General features: G+C 37.4%; 1 long non-coding RNA gene across 1 annotated transcript in view; it reads right to left on the bottom strand.

The window, feature by feature from the left end:
• Positions 1 to 15,843: 15,843 nt before the first annotated feature.
• Positions 15,844 to 25,745, bottom strand: part of LOC116904981 — a 143,639-nt gene continuing 133,737 nt past the window's right edge. Inside the window, exon 2 of the long non-coding RNA XR_004388478.1 lies at positions 15,844 to 16,551. This is a non-coding gene — a long non-coding RNA (uncharacterized LOC116904981). The remainder of the gene's footprint in view (positions 16,552 to 25,745) is intronic.

The raw sequence follows: 25,745 nt of genomic DNA, 5'->3' as shown, positions 1-25,745 counted from the left end.
CAGGCTTGAGAGCTTGGGAGTAATGGAGACCTGCTTCTCCATGAATGTAAAGATTTACACACACACACACACACACACACACACACACACACACACACACACACGTATGTTAAAATTGGCAATAATTAGAAAATAATTAGTACATTTTTGTTCAAATATCCTTTAAGTTCTTATAGTACAATGGAGCATCTTTCCTTTATATCTCTTTATCATCCCTTTTTTTTGTTTTGATTTTTGTTTATTTTCAAGTATAGAGGAAATAATTATTTCTCCCTTCCTGAACCCACACAATTGGAAGAGGTTCAAGTAAATGGCCCTTTACTGGGACTCACTCTGCTCTGTGATTCTGTAACACAAAAACAAATGAGCGTTTGAACCTCACAAACACCCATGTGCTTGGGATGGCCAACAGGATGCTCAGGAGCTTCTTCTTCCAACAAAAGGACCATTGATCTCACGCTGTTCGCTATATGATAGCATTCCCCAGTACTCGCACGTATACGCTTTTGCTTGCTGCTGGACGATACGTGTGCTGTAGCGCAGTATACACAGTTTCTAAATTAACACACATTGAGTTTCCTGCACATTCTTACATTTACTCTCTGCTAAGCGTTTTGCTTTCTCTGAGGCCATATGCTACTCTGGTAGTTAACAGTAGTCACTCCACAATCTCTATTAACCATTATCTGCTCACAGTGCAGTTAAAATAAACCAAACCAGGTCTTCGAGTATTCAACAGTTTTAGTCAAATGATTAGTATAGAAAATAAATTATTTTTGATTACTCAACAAACAGCTGGGATTGCATAGTCCCTGCTTATTAAACTCACAGAAGGGGACAGCCTCTCCCCTGGAAGCAGTCAGTTTTCCTAACATGGTTGATACTGTTAAACACATTTTAATAAGGCAGAAAATTGCATCTTGGTTTAATGAATTTGCTTAGAAGCATTGTTAGAAATATTTCCCCTGGAAACATTTCTTAATTTAATCCTAGTCTTTCACAAATCTGAATAAATTCAGTAGTATCCGATATTTTGCATTAAAACGTCTAATTTTTTTAAATACTACGTGTTCAGTGGAATAGATCTTCTAACACTTTAAAAAAAATTGAAAAGGCATATCTCTTAGGATAGTGGGAAGAATAATAAAATCAAGGAACGGGTAGAAAGATAAAATGAGAAGAAAGACAAAGAAGGGGAAAGAGGGAAAGAAAAGAGGAAGGGAAGGGAAGGAGGAAAAGAAAGACACCAAGGAGAAAAAGCTCTAAGAGCAAGGAGAAAAGGCAAAAGGAGGGAAGGAGTGGGGGGAAGCATCTTTATAGAAGCAGGGGGAGGGGGAATGGGAGGGGAAACCAGGAAAGGGGATAATATTTGGAATGTAAATATATAAAATATTCAATAAAAAAGAAAAAATAGACAAATCTTTTAGCCATAGCAAAACAATAAAGAATTGTTTTGTTTTAGGAAAATATTGTCCAGGATTCAAGGCCAGAATTGAAAGTAAATGAGAAATCTATTGTTAAAAACTTTCATTGTTAGAATGGAAAGAAAAAAATGTTTTCATAAGGATAAAATTCATAAAAGGTATTCCCTTTTTATCTATATTATAACACTTTTTATTTGCTGTGGTCAGGCAGGGTCTCATCTTCACTCTTATTATTCAGTGCTTCATTTTATTTTAACTAATTTCATTAGTGCCTCTTTTAGAAAACTATGAATTAAACATGTGATACATTTAAATCAGAGATTCTAAAGTAGTTATTTTATGTGTGACTGATATTGGCAGTAAACACATTAGGTCTTGATGTCACTGAAATTCTATAGTGTTTTGTTGAAAAAGTACCTACAGTATTTCTCCTGTTGGTAAAAGAATGCGAGCAGAGACTCTCGAATTAACTAAACCCCTTCCGCAGAATCCCATTTGATTAGTTTTTGTAGCAACTACATGTACAGTTCTTCAGTGTATGACCACAGTAAGGTGCAGTACAATGGCGAACAGTTTAGAACTGATACCCAGCATCCTAAGGAATCACCACTCAAGAATGCCAGGAAGGAGCTATAAGGAAGAGAGGAAGAAGACTTGCCTGGAATTTAATCATAGCCTGCTAGCTGTAAAGGTTCTTGGCTTTTTTTTTCCTTTTAATTGGACACAAAGCTTGGTTCACTAAGGTTCTGAACCAAAGGTGAACAGTGCAAGCTGTAATCTATAAAGAACTTACATCTTGTTTTCTACAAGAGTGAGGTTAATAGAATTTCATTACCACCAGGTATAAGAGACTTATTAAATTGGTCCAGAATCAAAATTAATGGTGTAGGTTTCAAAAGTTCATGGCAGCTTTTTTTTTTTTCTTCTTTTGGTCCAGTCTTCTAAGTGTCTCTCAAGCGCATATGATTTGGGGAACTTCATGCTCTGAATTTTAAATGCATGAGCTGTGCAAAATGTCCAGGCCCACAGCACTATAGATCAGAGCAAAGCCCAGGTGCAGTTGACAGGTATAAGAATACACCTCCCTACTCTAACACTGGGACCCAACCTTCTCCCCTTTATTACAAAAGTCAACTCTAAGGCTGGTTATTGTTTCACTCATATTCTGTTGGTAAGATGCCACTTTGCAAAGCTTTCTTCATGAGTTCCAGAAAGCATTTGGCTCCAGACAATACAAAGGATCCTTGCAAGCATTTCTGGTCCGTTTTGATTGAATGCAGATTGCAGGACTGTTTTGCAAACCACATTATTCCTTCAAGTGTTTCTTCAGTAGTAGCATATTCCTTTCTAATGATAATCATTTGCATTTCCCAGGCCCCCGTTGGTCCCTGATGTTTTATAATGAGTTCACCACCCCCGCCCCACCCCCAACACCCCATCTTCATTGTACTCCTCTCTGAGTTGAGAGAAGGCTTGCAGCTCCTGGTCTTCACGTGGCCACCTTCACAAATGGCTGCATAGAGTAAACAGGGAGCAGCTCATGCAAACCATCCGCTTAGTCTCTTTAAAGTGTAAAGAGCAAAGCACAATCTTTCCCACGCTCACAGAAGGAACAGAACCCAAAATGGCCTCAACTCTCCTTCATCGACATTATAAGATTGTTTTTAATATCCATGCTAAGAGTCTTGTGCTTCTTATATAATGCAAGAGGTAAAGCGAAGGTTAAGCGCTTCAGCTGGATGTTTGGTCCCAAGCATCGCCCAGTTTTTCTTTTCATTGTCTGCCGCCTCCGCCCCCTCATGCTTCCTCCAGTCCTCTTCTGGTGGTCCACCAAGCTCACTGCAGATGTTTCTCCCACACAGTGGAAACGTTCCCTAATGGATCTGGGCACTTCCCGGCTTGCTCATATGGGAAAAGGAAAAGTTGGAAAGAAAGAATGAATTTCTGGATTGGTCTAATTTCCTTTTGAGCCCTTTAAAAGTGCTGAAATCGAGTAGAAAATTAATTTAGACCTATTCACCTTTCCCACACTGTTAGCCATGTAAGACATTTGTAAAACGATTTTCTTTTTAAATGTGCAAAGAGTAAATAAGTAGATAAGTGAACCCTTTTATACATTCTTCCCAAAGTTCAAGGTAACAATTTCATGTTAGACAAGTTTACATAATTGAATATACTTTTTAATTTTTAATGAATTGTTCTGAATTCTTTACTTATTCGGAAAATCAAAGTATATGTCATTTATTCAACATAAAACTTAAGCATCGCACCATAAAATTGTCAAATATTTCTGTAACAATTTAGTTTTTCTTGCTTGCCGTTTGTATGGATATTATATCTGAAAACACAGAACCTGCAATAACAAAAGAAAACAACTTTTCCCTTTGCTCACCTCCTCTCAGTAAAGCCCCATTCCTCTTCCTTTTTTGACCTTTGCGTTTTAGACATTTTAATTATTTAAATAATAAAACTCCTTGGCACAAAAGTTATATAATTATTCTCGGAGTTATAAAATTACTCTCAGCTCAGAAATTAACGTGTTTATATGGTTAACAAATAAAGTTTATAAAAGTTAAATTTTCTCCGTTGCTCCAATTTCTCTGGGGCAGGGGGGGGGCATAGAATATGGAATGCAGTTGGGAGAAAGAAGCTGGGGGAAGAGCAAGAGAGAGGCTGGGCTGAGGTGTTTGCATTGAGGACCTGGCTGACTTCGGTCTCTATTTGCTCTGTCAATCAGGAGGGAGGTGTCACAGGCAGGTTTGTTGGAAGCTAAGGTCCTATTATAGCCACCTCGCCTTGGCCTGGCAATGGGTAAGGCCGAGAGCCCATTAGGACCTCTCGTGGCTCTCCCTGTTCTCCATCTGCCATCATTCCCCATTGGGCTAGTGCTGACTCCTATACTTTTGATTGCTGAATGCAAACTTGTTCTCAGGCCTCCTGAGTGAGGTTACTTCCTGAATGAAGCTGGTGGCCACATGGAGAGCAGATAGGACAATCAGAGGTTGAGGCAGATGAACTTCAGAGAATGAAACAGCAGGTCTGCTGTTAAAGAGGAAAGGACAATCTGCTCTGCCCTTGGCCAACCTTCCCATCACCGCAGTCTGTACAGAAATTCTTTCCCTTGTTTTCATCTTCTAGGCTCAAGTCTACATGGACTTCTGCGGGAGTAATCAGGGATCTTCGTGTTCATCGGAGATAATTTCTGTCCCTCATGGCTTTCTATAATCCTTCTTTCAATTTAAGATTAGCTGGTAATTATTATATTGAGCATTAGCCAATACTGAGACAGTTACAGTTTTTCCTCGGGTTATAGAAACTGTTTGGAGCAGAGAGAGCATTAATATTTATTAACCTTCTGTAACGTGACAGCATTATGGGATATTCTGGGGAAATATTTCAAGAAAATAACTAGTTTTTGGTCTCAGGAACACTTTGTGAAAGAAACAGAATACACAACACACACACACACATAGACACACAGACACACAGGCACACAGACACACACACAAATATATCCATAGCATGTAGCTTTTCAACAAAAGAAAAAATAATCAACAAACAAACAAAAGAGGAAATTCTCTTTGGAAACTCTCTGTCTCTGTGTCTCTGACTCGCTCTGTAGCTCTCTCTCTCTCTCTGTCTCTCTCTCTCTGTCTCTCTCTCTCTCTGTCTCTGTCTCTGTCTGTCTGTCTGTCTGTCTCTCTGTGTGTGTGTGTGTATGTGTGTGTGTGTGTGTGTGTGTGTGTGTGTGTGTGTTTGCACTGAGGAAAAAATGTCATCACTGCAATTAATTTGGTTAAAAATTATGTCAGGGAACAAAATGAATAAACCATTTCCAAACCTGAAGATTCTTCTTAATAGATATTGGCAACAACAAACATTTGAAAGTAACTTAGGAAAATAGCTTTCATTTTATAAAAATTTCAGAGACTCCCTTCTATTAGAGGTCTGGACAAAGCTAGTATATCGACATCACTGCTGGCTGAATGTAAGGCAGCCAACATTTGTGCAGGGACAATGTCCTCCCCATCAGCAGCAGCTCCCCACTTCCTTTCTCCCATTCCACCTAGAGCCTCTGGAGGATGCAGAATTAGGGTCATAAATTTCAATTATCGGGATATCCAAGCTAAGCCCCTTTTTATAGACGATCTTGGCCTCTCGTAGATCCTAGCACAAAGTAACCATAGCAAAAATTATCTCATTGTTGCATTTTCATGCCAATAGGTTATGGTTCTGAAAATTATACTTATACTCTCAGTAAAATGGTGTTTACCTCACATATTTAATGGTGAAATAAAAATGAGAACGTTTCCTGATATAGTAAGCAATTTCCTTTTGTGTCCCAAGACCTTCCCTGCTACTACATGGTGCTACTTACAACCATATGGAGCAGATGACCTGAATTTCCTGAGTTGTTTGTGAAGTCTGTGTTCTCAAGCTTTGCAAGTGCTGCGTATGAACTGGGCAACTGTTTATTCATTTTTAATAGCAGAGGAAATGCTCGTGGAGGAATTCTCAAAGCCCTTTCACTCTACAAAAGAAGTAAAAGGCAATGTGCACCAGCAGCAAATAAAAATGTGGTGAAATGAGTGCATGGAAAGAAATGCAGAGCAAGCTTTCTATAAAATGTAACCTAAGCAGAGTAGATAGAACAGAGTAAAAGAGATGCAAACAATGAGATTAAACACACAGGTCCCAGAATGGAAGATGGACAGTAGAGGAGGTTAAGGGTGCTCAAATGGTATGGCTGCAGAGAACAGCTGATGTTAGAATGGGATGCCTATTTCAAAGGATTGGGTTTGTAAAGGGGGCTAGGACTTTGCATTAGGGGAAGGAAATTAAAATGGTTTGCATTCTAATTTTCTAGTTCTCAACTTCTTTTTCTAACATTGATCCATTAACTGATTATAATGAGCAATTATGAGCTTCACAATTCATTAGTGATATAACAAACTATAGAAAGGCCAAATGTGTGCGCATATGTGTGTGTGTGTGTGTGTGTGTGTGTGTGTGTGTGTGTGTGTATTTATATGATGATCTACATGGATATGCTCATGCAAATGGGTTTGCAGACCCAAGGAGGCCAGCAGTCTATGCAGGTGCCTTACTCAATCATGCTCCATGTCAATTTTTGAGTTTTCACAAACCTTATAGCTTTCCAATTTAGCCAGATTGACTAACTAGCCAGTTCCAGGAATCCACTGACTTCCCAGTGCTGGGAATACAGACAGATACTGCTTGTGTAGCCTGCTGTAACATGGGCGTGGGTAATCAAAATCAGGTAAGCATGACTAAATGACGAATACTTTACCAACTGAGACAGTCTCTAGACTGCTAAGTGCAATTCCTTTACAACATGAAAGCGATTTGGATGAACAACTCATTGCAGACAGAAATACAAAGGACCTTGGACATGATTGTTTCTGGATCCCACCTTCCTGTCCAGTCAAGATCTTAAGACAATGGGCAATCAGACTTGGATATGATAGCATTCATTATTTGTGAGTACTTTCTATTTGTAGAGTCAAAAGTAAGCAGCTAATTTATCAGGAAATCCTACATACAACCTTACACCCGTTATTCTTAACCAAACGAAACCAATTCTGGAGAAAATGAGTCATTTTCATTTAAACATGCTACAGTTTAAATAGTTTATTTGGGGAAAATTATTTGAAATTATTTGTACATGGAGTCAGGTGGTTTGATAAAACTATTAAATAAATTGCACGTTTTATAAATATATGGAACAGAGTGGGAAAGAAACTTTTAGACCAAGCTCAATGGGACATGATATTAAATATCTGAAACTAAATGAACCTTTTCTCCTTTAAAAGATTTTAAGGTATAAATAATTCGATGGGAGCTATTGAGGTAGACAGATATGAGAAACTTCAGTTCTCATAAACCTGAGTTGAGCTCTTAGAAGCAACCTGCATTCTAATGAAGAAAACCTAAGCCTCCAGAGACCATCAAACCAGTTGGATACTATTTTATAACCTCAGAATCAAATTACATGGTATACAATTCAGTTGTTTTTATTATTAAAACCCAAACCAACCTCTAAGATAATAGAGTAGATTATGAAAGTTAATTGATGTACAAAACCCATTATTTGTGTGTGTGTGTGTGTGTGTGTGTGTGTGTGTGTGTGTGTGTGTTAGGGGGAGGAAAAGAAGGGAGAGGGAGGGAGGGAGAGAAAGGGAAAGGAGGGAGACGGGGAGAGAGAGGGGGAGAGAGAGGGAGAGAGAGAAACCAAGGCTGGGGGGGAGTGGGCACACACATGGACTATAAATAAAGTCAGAAGACACCTTTGAGAACTAAGCTCTCATTTACCAATATAAACACCCAGGTCAGCTTACACAGAAAATGCTTTTACATTCTGAGATATCTAGAAAATATCTAGATCAATTTTCTGATCAGTTAGTAAAAGTTGTAAAATATTTCTTGTATTTATCAAATTGGTATCTTTAGGATATAAGAAAACATAAGTGCTGAGATCTGCCACTAGATCTTTGAAATAGATCTCTCTGTGCTGAAGAGTATGGAAAAATGCTGTATATAGTGTGATTTTCTAAACCGATGACCAAACAGAGTTGCTCTGACACACACACACACACACACACACACACACACACACACACACACACACATATATGTATATATATATATATATATGCATTTATTTAACTAAACTCTATGGATTGCTAGAGTTATACAACAGTTAGCTCATTACTGTTTCTCCAGCATTTTTGCCAAATGTAAAAATGTATAATCACATGGTCAAAACAATGTTAAGAAAATCTTAACACTGGACTATTTAAATTATGGTAATAATGACTTTGTTTTGAAAATTATAGCTAATGGATAGAATTTTTGTCCTCTATTTATTGTAAGAGGTAAACAGCCATCCAAATGGTCAGATATTTTATGATTGCTTCCATTTGTGACAAATTTCAAACATACTCAACAAATTTATCAAGGATTTTGCCTTTGACGTTTTGTTAGAAGTTCAGTAAACCCAGCTGCTACAAATTTTCTGGCCTTTGAGCTCTTTATTCCTTTTCTATGTCTAATGTAAATTAATACTTTTAAAATTGTATATATGTTTGTATTCTATATAAAGTGAATATTATTCACACACATACACATATGTGTGTGTGTGTGTGTGTGTGTGTGTGTGTGTGTGTGTAATTCTCACAAAGGAAGATACTGCGTTTAAGAACTAAATCTTCCAACCTATCTCCACAAAGATGAATATTTATATTTCTTGTTTATGAGTTTTGATTTCAATTTGTAAGTATAAGCTGCAGCTCTCATACCTCACACATTTTGTTAGCGTTCACTCATATTTGTGGAAGAGTTTCCAATTAGTTTTGAATAGCTTCCAACAAAATTTAGCAGACTCTAAATAGACCTCTCACTACTGATGGAGAATATAGGTTCCTCCATGTAACTATTCTTTATGCTATGTGTCATTCAATGACTGAGCACCTGCTTAGCATGTGCAAAGTCAAGCTACAATCTCCAGCACCACAGGCTCTTTAAAACTCCACACACTACTTCAGTCTGATGTCTGGCGGAAAATATACTGCCTCTCTTTTTTTATTACTGTTTTAAAAAATACCTCTGTAGATAATTCACTCTCCTGTGGGCATAATATATTTTAGGTTATAAATGTATCTCTCTGAACACCAACAATCATGCATATAACAATGCACATGTTACTAGTTTCTTAAATAAGAAAAAAATGCTATTTTTCTAACATGCTGCTATCCACCAGAATTTGTATTCATCTCACCAGCAACAAAGTGCTTTGATTTTTCTCTATTAAACATTGATTGATACAATAGTGATAGATGTTTCGCATTTGATGTGATGCATGCCTTTTAAATGACTCTAGTAGGTGGTTAAAGGGTTGTTCTTTTGCTGCATTGTGGGAGAGCAGCTTAGCATCCTTTAATTGATCCTAAAGGCTTCAGCTTCTGGAGTCAGGACTTTAATTATGTTCGTGCACTAGGAGACTGTCATTGTTTAATAAGTGAAGCAAACCTAGTGGAGTCTTTTAATCTGGACGAAAATCCATTCCCTTTCCTCATGCTACGTGCCTAAAGCAGTTCCCTGTGCTGAAACACGTCCTGTAGACGTGATCGTCTTAAAGATAACCCCGGCTTTTAAACCATACATGCTGCTTCTTGACTCCTCTATTCATATTTCCCGTAATATCAGATAGCACTAACCCCTCATGACACTGTGAATCGCATTGACTGATAAACCTTCATTCAAGCTACATGCCCAGCTCAAAATGTCTTAGAACTCTTCAACACATAGTTTACCATGTGTGCATTTTTAATTTTGAGGAAGAGCCATCATGGCAAATTGGCAGTTTATCAATTTTTTTTCATCTTATACACTATTGCAAATTCCAGCAATGCTTCTGTAAAGTGTCACTTATCTGCCAGGTGCTATTGTTGAAGTGTCCCATAGTAACTCTTCCTAGAAATAGCCATGCTTAAACACCGGTAGTCATAGCATGTATCATTTTTCCCTATGAGTTAAAATTCACTGTGGGCACTAAGGGCAGGCACTAGATTCATTTTGTCAGGATTGGATGGAAAATGAACAGAAACCATGATGTATGAGAATCGATTAGATTTACAACACTGTTAAATGGAGAACACTCCACTGCTTATGAATCTCTGACATTAATACAAGAGACTCTGTCAAAACTGTACTCCTATATAGTGCTTACAACACCCAAGGCAGTGTGTGCATAATCTCTCTATCGATGGCTCTTAATTTACAGAATCCGGACAGAAGCAGGAACTATGATCACATTTCTCAACCATATGCCCTTCTCTATTTCATAGCTTGTCACTCCCCATTGTCAGGATTAATTTCCTTCAAAGCACATATAAAATAATACATGTTAAAATCAGTGTGACATTTAAATATTTATAAAGGCATTCAATGATGCCTTTCCTGTGACATTCTTTTTTTATTTTTTGTTATTTTTTATTATTTGTATTTGTTTTACAGTCCAGTCATTACCCCCTCCTGGTCCACACTCCCACAGTTCCTCATCCTATTCCTCCTCCTCCCATCTCCTCCCGTCTCACCACCTGTCAGGCCTCTCTACTCCATGGGGCCTCAAGTCCTTAGGTGCACCTTCTCCCACTGAGGCCAGACCAGGCAGTTCTCTGCTGTATGTGTGTCGGTGGCCTCAGACCAGCATGTGGTGCTGCCTGGTGCGTGGCTCAATGTGAAGTATCTCAGGGGTCTGGGTTAGTTGTTATTGTTGGTCTTCCTAAGGAGTAGCCCTCCTCCTCAGCTTCTTCCAGCCTTTCCCTAATTCAACCACAGCAGTCCCCAACTTCAGTCCATTGGTTGGGTCAGGAGCCTAGTACAACCATCTTCTGAGAGGCTCAACACGCAGCTGACAGAGACAGATGCAGATACTTACATCCTGTGACATTCTTAAACTCCAGGCTTCCTTAATCACCATCACATATTTATCATTGGTAAGATCTTTACAATGTCAGCAATTCTGCCTTAAACTGTAATAGTAGACCTTGAAGAACTTTCTTCCTCCTTCCTCATGCTCTCGGAATTGAATGTAATACCTTGCACGTTTTAGGAAGACAACTGCTCCCCCATTATACTTTAGACTACTTACACAAAAGCTCAGTATGTTATCATGAAAATAACTTTGTAACACATTACCCTGAAGCCCAATATAAGGTTGTCAAATGAATGCTCCCATCATGATTTTCTAGATTTTTCTAGAAAAATCTCTACATAAGAGACAGAGATGTAACTTAGTGATACAGCACTTTCCTTGCATGAGAGAATCCCAGGGTTTGATCCCTGATGCTGGGGGGAAGGGGGAGGGGGTAGAAAGGAGAACATGGATAATTATTGCGTAAAATATAATTCCTATTTCTTTTGCTAAGTAATAAATAATAAAAACATATGATGATTGGAACTTTGCACTTATTGATAGTAAGATGCCAAATAGATCACTATTTGGATAGTAGATCCAAATAGTGTGCTTATAACCACATTATTATTATCTATAATTAAATGATAGATTCTGGATGTAGCATTTGTTGGAAGGGTTGATTAGATGGCAGGAGAGCAGTGGAATTTCAAAACAATACAGAACCATGTTATTTATATTTTTATTTTATAAGATTTTATTTTTATTTTTAATTTTGTTTGCTTTTAATTGGAATTATTTTTATATAATATACTTTAATCTTCCTTTTCCCATTTCTAATCTCTGACGATTCTTTCCACCTCTCTACTGGCCCATTCTATGCCTTCTTTACCTCTCACTTAAGAAAACAAACAAACGGGCTGGAGAGATGGCTCAGCCGTTAAAGGCTAGGCTCACAACCAAATATATAAGAAAACAAACAAACTGTCCAAACAAATTAGAAAAATTCTAAAAATTCATACACACACAAGCAAAAAAGCAAAATCAGAAATCTTATATATAAGCCAAAAATCAGTAGCACACACACATAGACACACACACACACACACACACACACACACACACACACACACACACACACGCACAAAATGTCCAAACAAAAAGTCTACATCAATACCATGGAGTTCATTTGGTATTGGTCATATACTGTTGAACATGATTAACCTATTCAGTGAGACTCCATTACAGAATGTTATTTTTTCCATTGCAAACAGATGACAACTAGAGATAACTTCTATGTTAGGAATGAACGAACGTGAACGAACGTGTTTACTTCCACGGGTCAGCACTGTGACACCAATTGGCTTAACCCTTTCCAGGTCCCATGCGGCCCACTACAGTCTCTGTCAGTTCACATGTGTGTCACTCATATTGTGTCTGAAAGACACTGGAGCCTTGCGATCACCCATTACCTGTGTCTCTTCCAGTCTTTCTGTCTCCTGTTGGACAGAGCTTCCTGAGCTCTTACAGGAGTGCTTGGATGCAGATATCCCATTCTCACCCTCTGGATGTTATCCAGTAGCTCTCTGAATTAATTCTCGTGCTATATAGGAGGAAGCCTCTCTGAAGATGGATGAATGAGTCACTGATGTATGGGAATAGCAGACTGTCGATAGGAGTCATTGTAAACATTCCTTCAGTGGAGCAGTAGTATTTGTTGTTTTTTTTTTTTTTTTTACCATTGTCTTTTCAGAGTAACATTTTTGATTCTGTCTTTTATGAGAAAATAGACTACACTGCTGTGCTACTGAGAAGAAGGGAGGGCAGGATGAGATTTGGAAATAGGTATTCTGATCATGGATACAATGTCGGCGGTCTCTTTCCTTGGAGACAAGCTTAGATGAAGCGTTCGTTTCCATGGAGTGGCTGAAAATCATGACGTGAACAATACTTTAAAATTATGGGAGCTTAGGTGCTCTGTGTTTTCAGCTTACACGAGTGTTTTCAGAAAATGGAGAGTGGAAAACACAAAAGGAAAAGATTCCAGTTACTACTGCTTTCATTAATAGACTTTAGACCTCAATACCTGCTGTGTGTTAAGGAATGCCTCTCAGTATTCCTATTGTAGTTTCCTCACTGAACAGTTAATTATATGTTAAAACAGACTGAGAGTTTTGGAAACTGATGCATAATAATATAAGCCAGGATTCCCAAATATTAGGAGTGTTGACTGCTAGTTCAACCTCTGAATGCAGTTACAGAATCACATATCCAAAATAGCATGGCCTTGTGAAGATCAGTTGAAATTCAAGAAATAGGATTATAAGTTAACTAATGGCAGGAGAGCAAATAGAAAATTCTAGAGACACATACAGAGTAAGAACAGGGATGAAAATTTTGTCCCTAACAAGTTTATACATAATAGCACATTACCAGTTGTCCTAGTCATCTTTTGAATTAACATGATACAGGCCAAGGTCACCCGCATGGAGGAGCCAAAATTAAGAAAATGTCTCCATCAGATTACCTGGAGGCCAGTCCGAGGCATTTTCTTGATTGGTAATTGATATAGGGGGGTCAAGCCCACCGTGAGAAGTGCACCCAATTGGCACCCTATGCTCTATTGTATAAGTAAGCAGGTTAAACAAGCCTCGGGAAGCAAGCCAGCGAACATCATTGTCCCAGATTTTTGTTTCAGCTCCCACCTTGCATTTCCTGAAGTATGAGATGAAATAAATTATTTTCTCCCCAAGTTGTTTCAGTAACCTGGTCTTTATCACAGAAATAGAAAACTAATTAGGACACCAATAGTACAAGGTTTAGAAGCCCAGGACACACAAAACTTCTCGACTATTACGCACAGAATTCTCCTTCAATCTTTTTTGAAGTGGAAACATCAAATTGGAGAGTAATGGCACACTCTGCACCAGAGCTTCTGAGCCTGTAATTCTTGAGTTTCTCTCAGAATACCTTGTAACAGGAAATGAAGAATTGTCACAGTCTTTGCTCTTAGAATTCAGAGAATTGAAAAAAATAAACAGCACCTACTGTGTTGCATGGTGACATTGGGTAAATGATTTAACCTTCCTCTGATTTCTCCACCATGGTGTCACAAGATCTGTTTCAGCAATGATTTAGTGGTCCCATTACCTATTGCTCATAGAGTTCTACGCTAGAAACACCTGTCCATTTTGGTTCTTTAGGTTGATAAGCAGGACTGAGTGTCTCCATGATTTTTGCAAAGGCAGAGTGTACCTCTCCATCAAAATGAGTAACGGACAAGCCCTATTTTTAGTGCTATTCTCTTGAGAAAGAGAGAAATAGGGACAATTAAAGTCCTTCCAGTCAAGAGCCAGCATAAATTACATGGAATCATTCAACATCAATTTATAATATTACTAAGAGTTTCATGATCTGTCATCATGCATTAGTGTTTGCCTCAGAAAATAGGACTGGAAAATTAGCAAGGTTGAAGGTGAATAAAAGTCCTATTTCATGCACAGAGGCTCTGGGCACATCACCTCTGTGGGAACCATATTCATATTCAAAGACTTGGAAATTGGTAACTTGAAAATAGCTGTATTTCTAAAATAAAATGATCTAAATCAAACTGAAAAAAATTTAAGTTAGAAAAGACACAAAGATACATGAGTTTTTTTAAAAAATAAATACTGTTGCACATGAATTATTTTCATCATTAAAGTCATTTTTAAACTACCCCTGCATATCCTCCCCCCCCCTCTCTCTCTCTCTCTGTGTGTGTGTGTGTGCCTGTCTGTCTGTCTATCTGTCTGTCTCTGTCTCTCGATATGTCTTGGTCTGTCTTTTCTGTCTTTCTCCATCATAAAACTCTTTGAAATGCTAAATAAAAACTTGAGAATCTATAAAAAATACTCTTTTTTCCCCATAATTGAATGATGTGCCCTATAACATAGAGATTATTTTTTTAATCTTTATTAATTTGAGTATTTCTTATTTACATTTCGATTGTTATTCCCCTTCCTGGTTTCCAGGCCAACATCCCCCTAACCCCTCCCCCTTCCCTTCTATATGGGCTTCTCCTCCCCATCCTCCCCCCATTACCACCCTCCCCCCAACAATCACATTCACTGGGGTTCAGTCTTGGCAGGACCAAGGGCTTCCCCTTCCACTGGTGCTCTTACTAGGCTATTCATTGCTACCTATGAGGTTAGAGCCCAGGGTCAGTCCATGTATAGTCTTTGGGTAGTGGCTTAGTCCCTGGAAGCTCTGATTGGTTGGCATTGTTGTTCATATGGGGTCTCGAGCCTCTTCAAGCTCTTTCACTTTAGCATAGAGAAAATACAGTATGTGTCTTAAGAACTTTAATGATACATTAATAATTTTGTACCAGCAGAGGGCCCCCTGCTGTAAGGTAGCTCTGTACCTGTGAGGGCCAGCCATGCCTGTTAGGGAGGCCCTGAAACAGGGCTTCATATTTACTTTGGACTTCAGAATTTGTTTGACTCCTGTGTTTAATTAAGAAGTATAAAAACCTGAATGGAGAAAAGCCAGACCCACTTCTGATGCTTGAGATATAATTAATATTTTCATCATGCAAAGCTAATCTTCTTTTGCTGTCCCAGCTTGAAAAGTAAATATGCTTTAGCCCTGTCTCGTGGGTATACAAGCACCTGCAACCTGATTCTATGAGAGCGTCCTATGTTTCTTTCTTGCAGTCTTTAGAAACACACTTACAGTGAAGACACCATTTAATCTCCATGATGCATATACGTTGAGAGTCATGGAAATCATTAATTTAGATTAGCACTTTTGACATGGACTGCAAAAGTTATCACTTGAAATTGTCTAATAAATACTGCAAGAAAGGAATAATTCTTTTTTTTAGAGACTTTTTCAAACTTTTTCTCAACCCAGTTTTTAGCTCTGTGAGTTTCCTGCAAATGAAACATATTAAAGACTTTTAAAATTTAATAAGCACTGTATGCATACCAGCTTTGTCAGTTCTGTTGAGATTATTTTATTATCAGTATTATGACCATTTGAAACAGCAGGAATTGTGATGTCCTCCTCAAGTTATTGCAACATGCAATAACTTTTAGAAATACATGTCCTAGATTAACCTGTTGAACAGAACGATTCTTTCCAATTCTAATCTTTTTCATGTAGTTGGTATGTTTTTATGTAATTCACCACCACAGATGATTCATTTGCAGAGGTAGATGCAGGCTCTCACAGACAGTAATGCACTTGAAAGACAACAGAGATGTATGTAAGAATACTTTTAACAAATGATAAAGGAAAAGTTGTCAAAACAAGAAGACAAATGTAATTTTCACTCTTTAAAATCTTTAAGCCACCATTTCCTTTCCATATACATTGCCACGGAGAGAGAGAAGTGAATACAGTCCCAATGGATCCAATGGATATGAATCATTAGGTTTTTAGTGAGCGCAAGAACAAATAATTCACATTAATTTCAAGAGAAAAACAAACGTGGAAAGCACAGGTAAAGAGATGCTTTCATTTTTCATGAAGTAGCTCCTGTGGGTACCATGGAAGATACCGATCTTGCTCTGTGTCGTGGTGATGTAGCCCGGACAACTGACAGGACTGATGGATGCGTGCGCACTAAGGCTTTTTCCAAGAGCCAGAGGCGAGGTGCGTTATGCTTCTTACTCCCCAGAAAGCAATGCAAACCGAAAAGAAAATCTAAAGAAAGAACACAACAAAAGTGAGCCAAATGCTGTTGCTCCAGCGAGTGAGATTTTTCTCCTGGAAGAAAACAAACACGCATAATTTTACACAGTCAAATTGCTTAACATTTAGCAAGCTGTTCAAAGACGGAATTTAGTCACCTTAACAACATGGCATGTATGTGAAGGTAAAAATAAGAGTAAGACTTTTTTGTTGTTGTTCTTTTTTTACTCTTACATTTACAAATATGGATTATTTAAAGATACGGGCTTATATAAAGTAGACACTGAGCATAATAGAAAAGTTTTTTTCTGCATTTGTGGGTACTGAATGTAGTGTGTTCTAAGTTAGATGATGTCATCGCTTCAATGGTTTAAGGAGGCTTAGGAATATGAGATGCTAAAACACTATTGAAGAATCATTTTCCTCTGAGGCGATAAAATCTAGCCAACCACGCACTTCATCCAACAGGAATGAAATCTACAAAACTGTGGCTAATTTACCTTCCCCATCTTTTGATCTCACTGGGTATTAAAATGTAGCTGCAAATTTTTTTCTTAAAATTGAAGATATATCTAAATCATAAAAAGTCAGCCCGTGGAGTCCATTGGATTTCTTGCTTTTGGGTAACACCATAAACTCAAAGCAAATCACCAAAATTTTATATTCCCAGCTATTCCCAACAAGAATAACGGCTACAGCACTTTTACTCTGCATAATCTGAATAGTATATCCCACAATACACCTGTCATGCACTGGTTGTGGGCTATGTGCCTTCAGGATTCATCTGTGTGAACTCTTCCCTGTGTTCCTTCAGTTAAGACATAGGACTGCTTTCCAGATCTCCATTTTAGGAGAGTTTTAGACCGATGATGAAAGGAAGAAAGAACCAGACTCATTGTAATGAGTTTGCAATAAGCCAGACTTATTATTGTAAATAGCTATGTGGGCCTCATTCTTACATCGTCTCTTTCTATATGAACTGTGTAAACATTTCCCCCAAAATATGACAATACTACCAGTTTCTTCTCCCCAGGAAGACATTAACTGTTTCTGGAAGGGGCATTAAGATAGTCAATAGAAAATTACTTAAGCAGTAGATGGAAGCATGGGTGTATGCTCTGGTGAGGTCCTGATGTAATCAGTAAGCTAATGACATCAACTGAGGTCAGCCATTAAGTTACACAAGTACCCTTGCTATCAGGACCAGAATAATGAAACAATATGAGCAACAGCAAACACACACACACACACACACACACACACACACACACACACACACACACACAATGACAATGACCCAAAGTAAACAAGATAAACTTTGTGGAACCTTGATGCTTAGATATGATTCATTGTCCAACTTCAACCTCTAGATGATCACTAGCTAGAATATGGGCTACTCATATAAGTTTATTCCCCTCACTCTTTCATTCCTTTGAGCCTATCAGACCCCCAAAAATGAAAAATAAAATAAAAATTAGTACATACATTGGGGCAGATGACAAGAATAATATTAACATTCTGGAATTGCTTCAGAAGTCAAGCACAATGTGTTTAATGGCTGGTTTTCAATTTGTTTCTTTTGACTGTAACTCAAGAAAAATGACCTCATGAGATTTCTCATGGCAGTGCCAGGTAAAATAACACCAGGAGCAGGGAGAATTGTGAATACACCTAAATTTGGGTAGTGAGTTCCTTTTGTTTCTGAGAATGAGTTAACGTTCATAGTGTAGTTGAAAATGACACAAGAGTGTAAAAGATGATGCTTATTATATTGGTAATTATTTATTTGAATTCAGCATATTAATTAAACAACTAGTACATTCTAGTAGAATCTGAAATATATGTGACAATAGAAGATTTTATTAAGTTTGAATCTGATATTTATGGTCACACAGATTTTCTCCATGGAGGAAGACTGGACAGTAATTTCCATGAAGCCTCCAAACCTCTATGTAAAATTTTATGTGACATAAGTAATTTTTCTTAGTCTCTAAGTATGTATGGTCTCATTTACATTTTGCATACTCTAACTTCTCAGTGGTCCTAAAAGTCTCAACTAAAATTAGAGTGAAAAAATTAAAAAAATTACAGGTTATGACTTTGTTATTAATCCACAATGATGGGATTATTATACCTTTATACCTTTGAAATTCTGGTCCAGTTGGGTCGTACAAACCTCTTTCCTACTAAAGCCCAAGCATTGACTATTCCCTACCTTCCGCAAATGCAGTCAGCACCCTACATGATAGCAGGGTTCATGTCTTTTCAATTTCTCTTTTTGGGGCGTCTGGAGAGTAACCTTCCGAAGGGATGCATGCCTGGTGGATCTCAGAAGACTCAGTCAGACCTGACTAATGCACTCTAGAGATGCTTGTGTCAGGCATACTCTTGGTGTCTTGACCAGACTGTGTTGTCTGAACCCCAGGACACAGTTTGGAAGACTGGTATCTCATTTTTGGAGGAAGCAGTAGGAACACAAACATGTTAATATATGATTACCAGGCAATCTGAAGAAGATTAATAGCGGGGATCAATAATACAGACAACTCTGGAAGTAGATTAATGACATGAGCATCCTACCCTGAGTGATATGCTACATTTTCTTTTAAGTGTAACAATCTTGATTTGCTGTTTTTCAAAGCCAATAACTGCTATGCTTTTGAGATATTTTCACAGACAATATTTTAAGGATGAAAATTGGACCTTTCAAATATTAGGACTGGGAATGAAGAGATGGCTCAGTGGTTAAGAGCACTGATTGCTCTTCCAGAGGACCTGAGTTCAAATCCCAGCATCCATATGATAGCTCACAATCATCTGTAATTGGATCTGATGCCCTTTCTGGTGTATCTAAAGATAGCAACAGTGTGATAATAAAATAAAATTGGGATATATACATTGACAAAGAGTCACAGAAATGACATAAAATGATTATGTCCTTCTAAATATGTTTTTGTAGCTGACTCTTTCTTAGAAATATTAAAGTAGAGAAAAATAATTTTTAATATTTCTGAACATATAAGAAAACATTTATTATATTACTAGACATAACAGAATTAATAAATAATTTAGTAGAAGTAATTATTTATCATGAATTGATTATTAATATCAATCTGTTAATTTTTTCTTTTTAAATATTGTTTGATCTTTTATTAAGCTATTAATTTGTGTTTACACAGTCATTAAGATTAAATATATTCATTCAATAATAGGTCATTAATATATCTCTCGGTCAAATGAAATAAAGGCCACTACACTTTTGCTTAAGCATAGTGACAGTATAAATAGATATTGCAGCATTTAACCCATATTTTTTTATGTTACTCCAATGTATAGATATGTTTTCAGATGCATGCAAATTCAATGCTTTCTCATTTTATCATAGCTCTGGCCAAGTCCCTTGATTTTAACAGCTGGATGCAAACTATGAAACAGAGGAAGTTCATTCCTAGTGTCAAGCCCTCCTTGTACTAACACATCATTAGTGGACCTTGTCTTCGGGCTATTTTCCTGACTTCCCAGGGACTTCAACTCTCATGCCTGAACTTTGACCTGTACAGATGCTCTCTATGTTTCTTCCACCTCATTCTAGAAAGATCATCAGTTGGCAGGTGGCTAATCTGAGCACCTAATCCCTGTTAAACACCATTGGGAGCTATTGCCCCTCCCAGTTAAGTCTGTCTCTGAGCCCTTGTTGAAAATGGCTCGAATCTAAGCAAATCAGACTTCTACCCTACTGGAGGGAGGCGCATATGTGCAGGTTTGGGTACACTGAGTCTAGACATTCGAATAGACTGAACGTCCAAAAGAAACAAACATCTTGTTGAATAGTAGACCATTGCAATGACAGCTAGTGAGCAGTACTACAGATTTTATGAAGGTTTTGAAAAGAGATTTAATGGCATTTAACCTTGTTATAAATTTGCAGGTGAAACACATGCTTTAAAATTTCTTGAATTATTCATAGGAAAATGAATATCTATGGAATAACTTGTAGCTTATCTTTGGCTACTTCCTGAGTTCTTCTTTCTTCTGCACTTCTCCACCCTTATTCCCCCACACTTTCGACCTCTTAACTCTAAATAAGAGAGAAAAAATGATAGGCAGGAAAGGAAAGAGATCCCTGAGTAAAGTCAGGGGTCTGAAAGGGGGCAACAATATGATTAGATTACTTCCCGCAGATTAGAGGCATCAAGTTCCTTGGGGCAAGTTTGCTCTTCTCTGTTAGATATCTAATTTCTTCTTGTTGTTGTTTCTTTTCTGTGCTCTATTACTTAATAAACCACAACCAACAGTGCACCCCTCTTCTCGGGGCCTTAGCATTTATATACCCTCTAAAAACATCCCAGATTACAAATATCGCAGAAACTGCAAGCATGTCAAATGTGTTAAGTCATTTTCTATAGGGGAGAATCATTTATTCTTGTGACTAAGGAAAGAATCTCAATTATTAAAACAGGAAACTACACTTTGTGAATACTAAAAATCATTGTATTAAAATCAAAATTTATGCAATTGTGTAAGTTTACAAAAAAAAGTACATTTCTGTAATTTTCTAGTATCCGTGATAAGCACCTGTACTCATTCATAGTTCTGACAGCTCTTATATGAGTCCTAAATAAAAGATACTATTTTCCTACAAAATCTATTTATTTCCCATCCAACTATTAATAGGCATAAAATAAAAACATTAAAAACTAAAACTATATCAAGTGAAAAATAAATTTCGCTCGCTGGTTTGGAGTTAAGAGCCCTGGCTGTCATGCAGATGACCTGGTGTCTCATTTCCCACATCCATATAGAGACTCATTACAATCTGTGACTTCGATTCTACAGGATCTGACGCACTCTTCTGACTTTCACAGACACACGTGGTGCACATATATACAATGCAGGCAAAGCACTCATACACATAAAATATAAATCATCTAAGAAATTGAAAAGATTGTTTCTCTAATGTCGATGAAAGTTGAAAAACCAACAGTTAATTGGCTACTGTGAGGATTTTCAACAATTATAAGAAGTACTTAATGGAAATATGAAAACTATCTAAATTATATAAAATTACCTGAAGAAAACTAAAACAACACTTTAAACACCATGCTTTCGGTATTTTAAAAATGACTTATGAGCATTGTGCACTTATGGACTCAAATAAACACTGAACTTCTCTATGCTTATAGTATAGTCTACAAATGGCCAAGATAGTCACTTATATGTTTCCAGACACTGTAGCATTACTGAGAAGTCTTGAGGAGTGTGTATTTACTTCTAAATAATATATTATAATGTAATCATACTGTATTTAATGAGTTCTTCGGAAAATTTACTGCTATTTACTTTTCAAATGGACTGTTTATTTGTTACCATGTATTAAAGTGAATTAGAGTTCTTAGCCTTAAAAAAACAACATTCTTATGCTCATATATAAATGAGAATTGTTTACAAGAATATATTTCAGTCTTTAAGTATCTTCTGATATTAGTTTTACGTAAGAAAATACGCTAAAAACCTTGTTCAAGTTAAATAAAGTGCAGCTTTAGGAAGATGTTTCAAAGCATCAGAAGTCAGATTTTTTTAAAAGCTTCTAGCTGACTTCTTTTCTGTGAAAACTCAGTTACTTTACTATTTCATGCTAAACTAATGGAGGTAGTTAAAAAAAATAGCTTTACCGATACAAGTCATACCATCAATGTTACTCAACTGATCAGCCCCAACCTGATAATCTTGTGTCATGTACAATAATGTACACACTTCTGAAAGTCTAGACCACTGTAGAATGTGTGTATTCCTTTAGGCATTATTTGTGAACCAGTCTGCTCTCACTCCGAGCCACACTTCAATTATCACTTAAACCCTTGGGAATGACAGATATTCTTAATAAGATTAGGGAGTACTTAGAGGTCTATGGAGCCTACCTACAGTTCAGAGAGAACATGTTTGAAGACAGTTGGCCTGAATTAGCTACTGTGCATGCAAGCCCATCTGGATGGGATTGTATAAACCATAATTAGCATAGAGTGAAAATACATGCTACATTTCTCAAAAACATCTGTGGACTTTTCTTCATTGAATTTAAAGATTGAATTGATTGTCTGTATTGATACACAATTTTTAGGAATGTTAACATTACTAAGCTCTGTTTTCAGAGGATAGTAGCTGTTGCTGATTTTTTTTTTTTTTTGCTTAGAAACCATAATGCTGATTCTACATAGATTGTTTTTTCCTACGGTTTATAAAGATTTTTGGTATATTCTTATTATTCAAGCTTCCCTCTGCCTTTTGTTTTCCCCTTTCTCCAGTTAAGCATTTATTCTTTCATTTTGAAGTTGGAAGTGCAGTTAGAGTGCACTCGCTGAGCTGGGAAATATTCTCGGGGAAGTGGTCATTGTTATGGGACTCTACACCAGGGATCTTCACGCACTTCTCATGGAGCAGCCTGTGGTTTTCCTTGTGTGCCCGTGAGAAGGAGACGGAACAGAACAAAGCAGCAGCAACAAACTCACAGGCAGGAACCGCCCGTTTTAGCTTTAAAAGTTGGAACTAAAAGCAGAGTACAAAGAATAACAAGCACTTGAACATTACCTAGCTTCACTTTCTGCGAAACTTTTATATACATTAAAGTTACTGTTGGGTAAACCCTTCTAAATGCCCTGACATTATGGTTTAAAACTGAATGATGGATAACTGAACTTTCTTCTTTATCTTCTTCTCCTCTTCATCCTCCCCCTCCTCCTCCTCCTCTTCCTCCTCCCCCTCCTCTTCCTCCTCCTCCCCCTCTTCCTCCTTCCCCTCTTCCTCCTCCCCCTCTTCCCCCTCTTCCTCCTCCTCTCCTTCCTCCTCTTCCCCCCCTCTTTTTCCTCCTCCTCCTCTTCCTCCCCCCCTCTCCCCCCCTCTCCCTCCTCCTCCTCTCCCCCTCCTCCCCCTCCCCCTCCTCCTCCCTCTTCCTCCTCCCCCTCCTCCTCCTCTTCCTCCTCCTGCTTCTGCTTGTTTCCACTTCTGCTCCTCCTCCTCCTATTCTTCTTAGTCTTCTCTCTTTCCCTCCCTCCATATCGCTCTCATTCTCTCTCTCCAATTAGTGAATTTAAAACATCAATAATAAACTTTCTACATTTTAATTTTATTAAATATTTTATAGTAACAGATATTAAATCCAAACACTTATATATGGGGAAAAAATTCCCCCACCACTCCAACTATGTCTCATAGGTACACACATTTTTTTGTTCTTCTAAGAATTATACAAACACTTTGCTTATAAATAGAAATAAATCCTCTTTGATTTCCTTGTTCTATCTTACCAGTAGCACAAAATTCCTTGCCTTATATCCAGTACATATGAAACAGAAAACTTTTGAGTAAAATGTTGCTAAATCCTAGTCTTTCAGTGTCCCTAAGGAATTATCTCTAATGAAGCTATGCATGACAACTAATCTAAGATTTCATATATCTGTATTTCTGACTTACTTCTTATAAATGAAATTAGAGCATTTATATTCTAAAACAAACCTGTGTGTCAATAAAATTTATAAGTGGAAATAGATTAGTCACAATATTCTACCAAAATCCTATTTCTGTATTTAATAAGTGACAGCCAACCCCTCTCCAGAATCTTATCATGAAGCAAATGGATTATCAGTACATCCAGGAACAAAAGCTTATGTCCTGATCTTTAGATGGAGGTGGCTAAATATTCAATGCTTATACAATCTTCAATTCCTCAATGGCACATGTTTACAAATACAAAATTACATTCAGCAGTGCTTATCAGGATAGTTGGTGTGACGCCCAAATTTCCTTTGTATTTTATACTACTTAGGAAATAAAAACAAAAATCTCAAATATATGTCCTATTTTTCAGGAAAAAAATACAGTTTACAGACATAATAGTGGTGTCTAGTGTTAAAAATAGGACAGTCTTAGAGGGGTTTTTGAAAATAATCATACATTGTTTTTGCTTGCATCACAGGGATGATTAGAGTCCCAATAATTGGTAGCCTCCAGAGCAGACTAATAGAAGGCCAACAACCCACATATGGCTTGCAGCTTGAGGGATTTCTCAGAGTTCTGCCAGAGATGGAACTGCCCAAACAGCTTTCTGTAAATGTCCTCACTCATAAACTGTATCCTTCTAGGCTAGTCATGCCAGAACTGGACCCACGGGTATACAGAGCTGTGGCTGATGGCTAATAATGACGACTTCCTAAGGAAGCTATAGCTGCTTTCCCGAGAGACACCTCAAATGACTGAACTCTCCCTTACTTTCCATTTGAACTACCTGTTCTGGCAACACTTCCAGCAAAGGCTGAGGCAGGCAGCAGACAGCACACACCCAGCTGTTTCTAATAAGTTTGGCAATATAGGTCCTGATCAAACAAGAGCTGCGTATACCCAAGGTTCATATTATAGCTTTAAAGCTGTTAAAATAAAAGCTATTAGCCTAAACCAAGACACATCATGCATGTTCAGAATGATGATAATAGTAATAACAACTTAATTATGAAAGCCAATGTATTACTGAAGAGTATATATCATGAACTGGAGGAATCTACACAAATTGAGGATCAGTTTATATATGTGTATAGCAATTTCAGAGTCAAAATGCACATTTTAGATCTTTCCCAGAGGATCTTGAAAAATCTAGTGGAATATACACATAAAACACCCTTCAGTAGTTAGTCAGTTCAACTGTAGAAGTGTTTTTTTTTTAAATACTCATTGACAAAGTTGAGAAAAAGCAGTAAGTAACATTTATTCAATTCTGAGAAAAGCAGAATGATAAACTACTAGAACAGACAGCTGGTAATAGAACCCTGAAAGAAAGGAGACCAATCTGAAAGAATATATGGGTGAAGCATGAGAAGAACCAGTATGGCGGACGTACAAACTTCATCCCTGCTGTACTGTCCACAAGAGACTGTAAGACTGATGTTTACTTGAAAAACTATTAAAAACTTAAATATAGAGCTAATGTAAAAATAACTGTACTTTAAAGTCACAACTGACAAAATTTTAGATTTCTAACTCTTTGAAATAAATATGCTCACTGTCCTCTATCAATTCATTGACTACATATTGTTAGGTATTGCAATTCAAAGGAAAAGCAGCCTGGGGCTTACTTCCTATGGGAATGGATGCACAAAATATTATGTGAACTCAACCCTAATTAGATAATATTTTTTTCTTAACCCTGATTAGATAATATT

The sequence above is a fragment of the Rattus rattus genome, chromosome 7, assembly GCF_011064425.1.
Source record: "Rattus rattus isolate New Zealand chromosome 7, Rrattus_CSIRO_v1, whole genome shotgun sequence".
NCBI lineage: Eukaryota > Metazoa > Chordata > Mammalia > Rodentia > Muridae > Rattus > Rattus rattus.
This window is presented reverse-complemented; position numbering and strand designations above follow the sequence as displayed.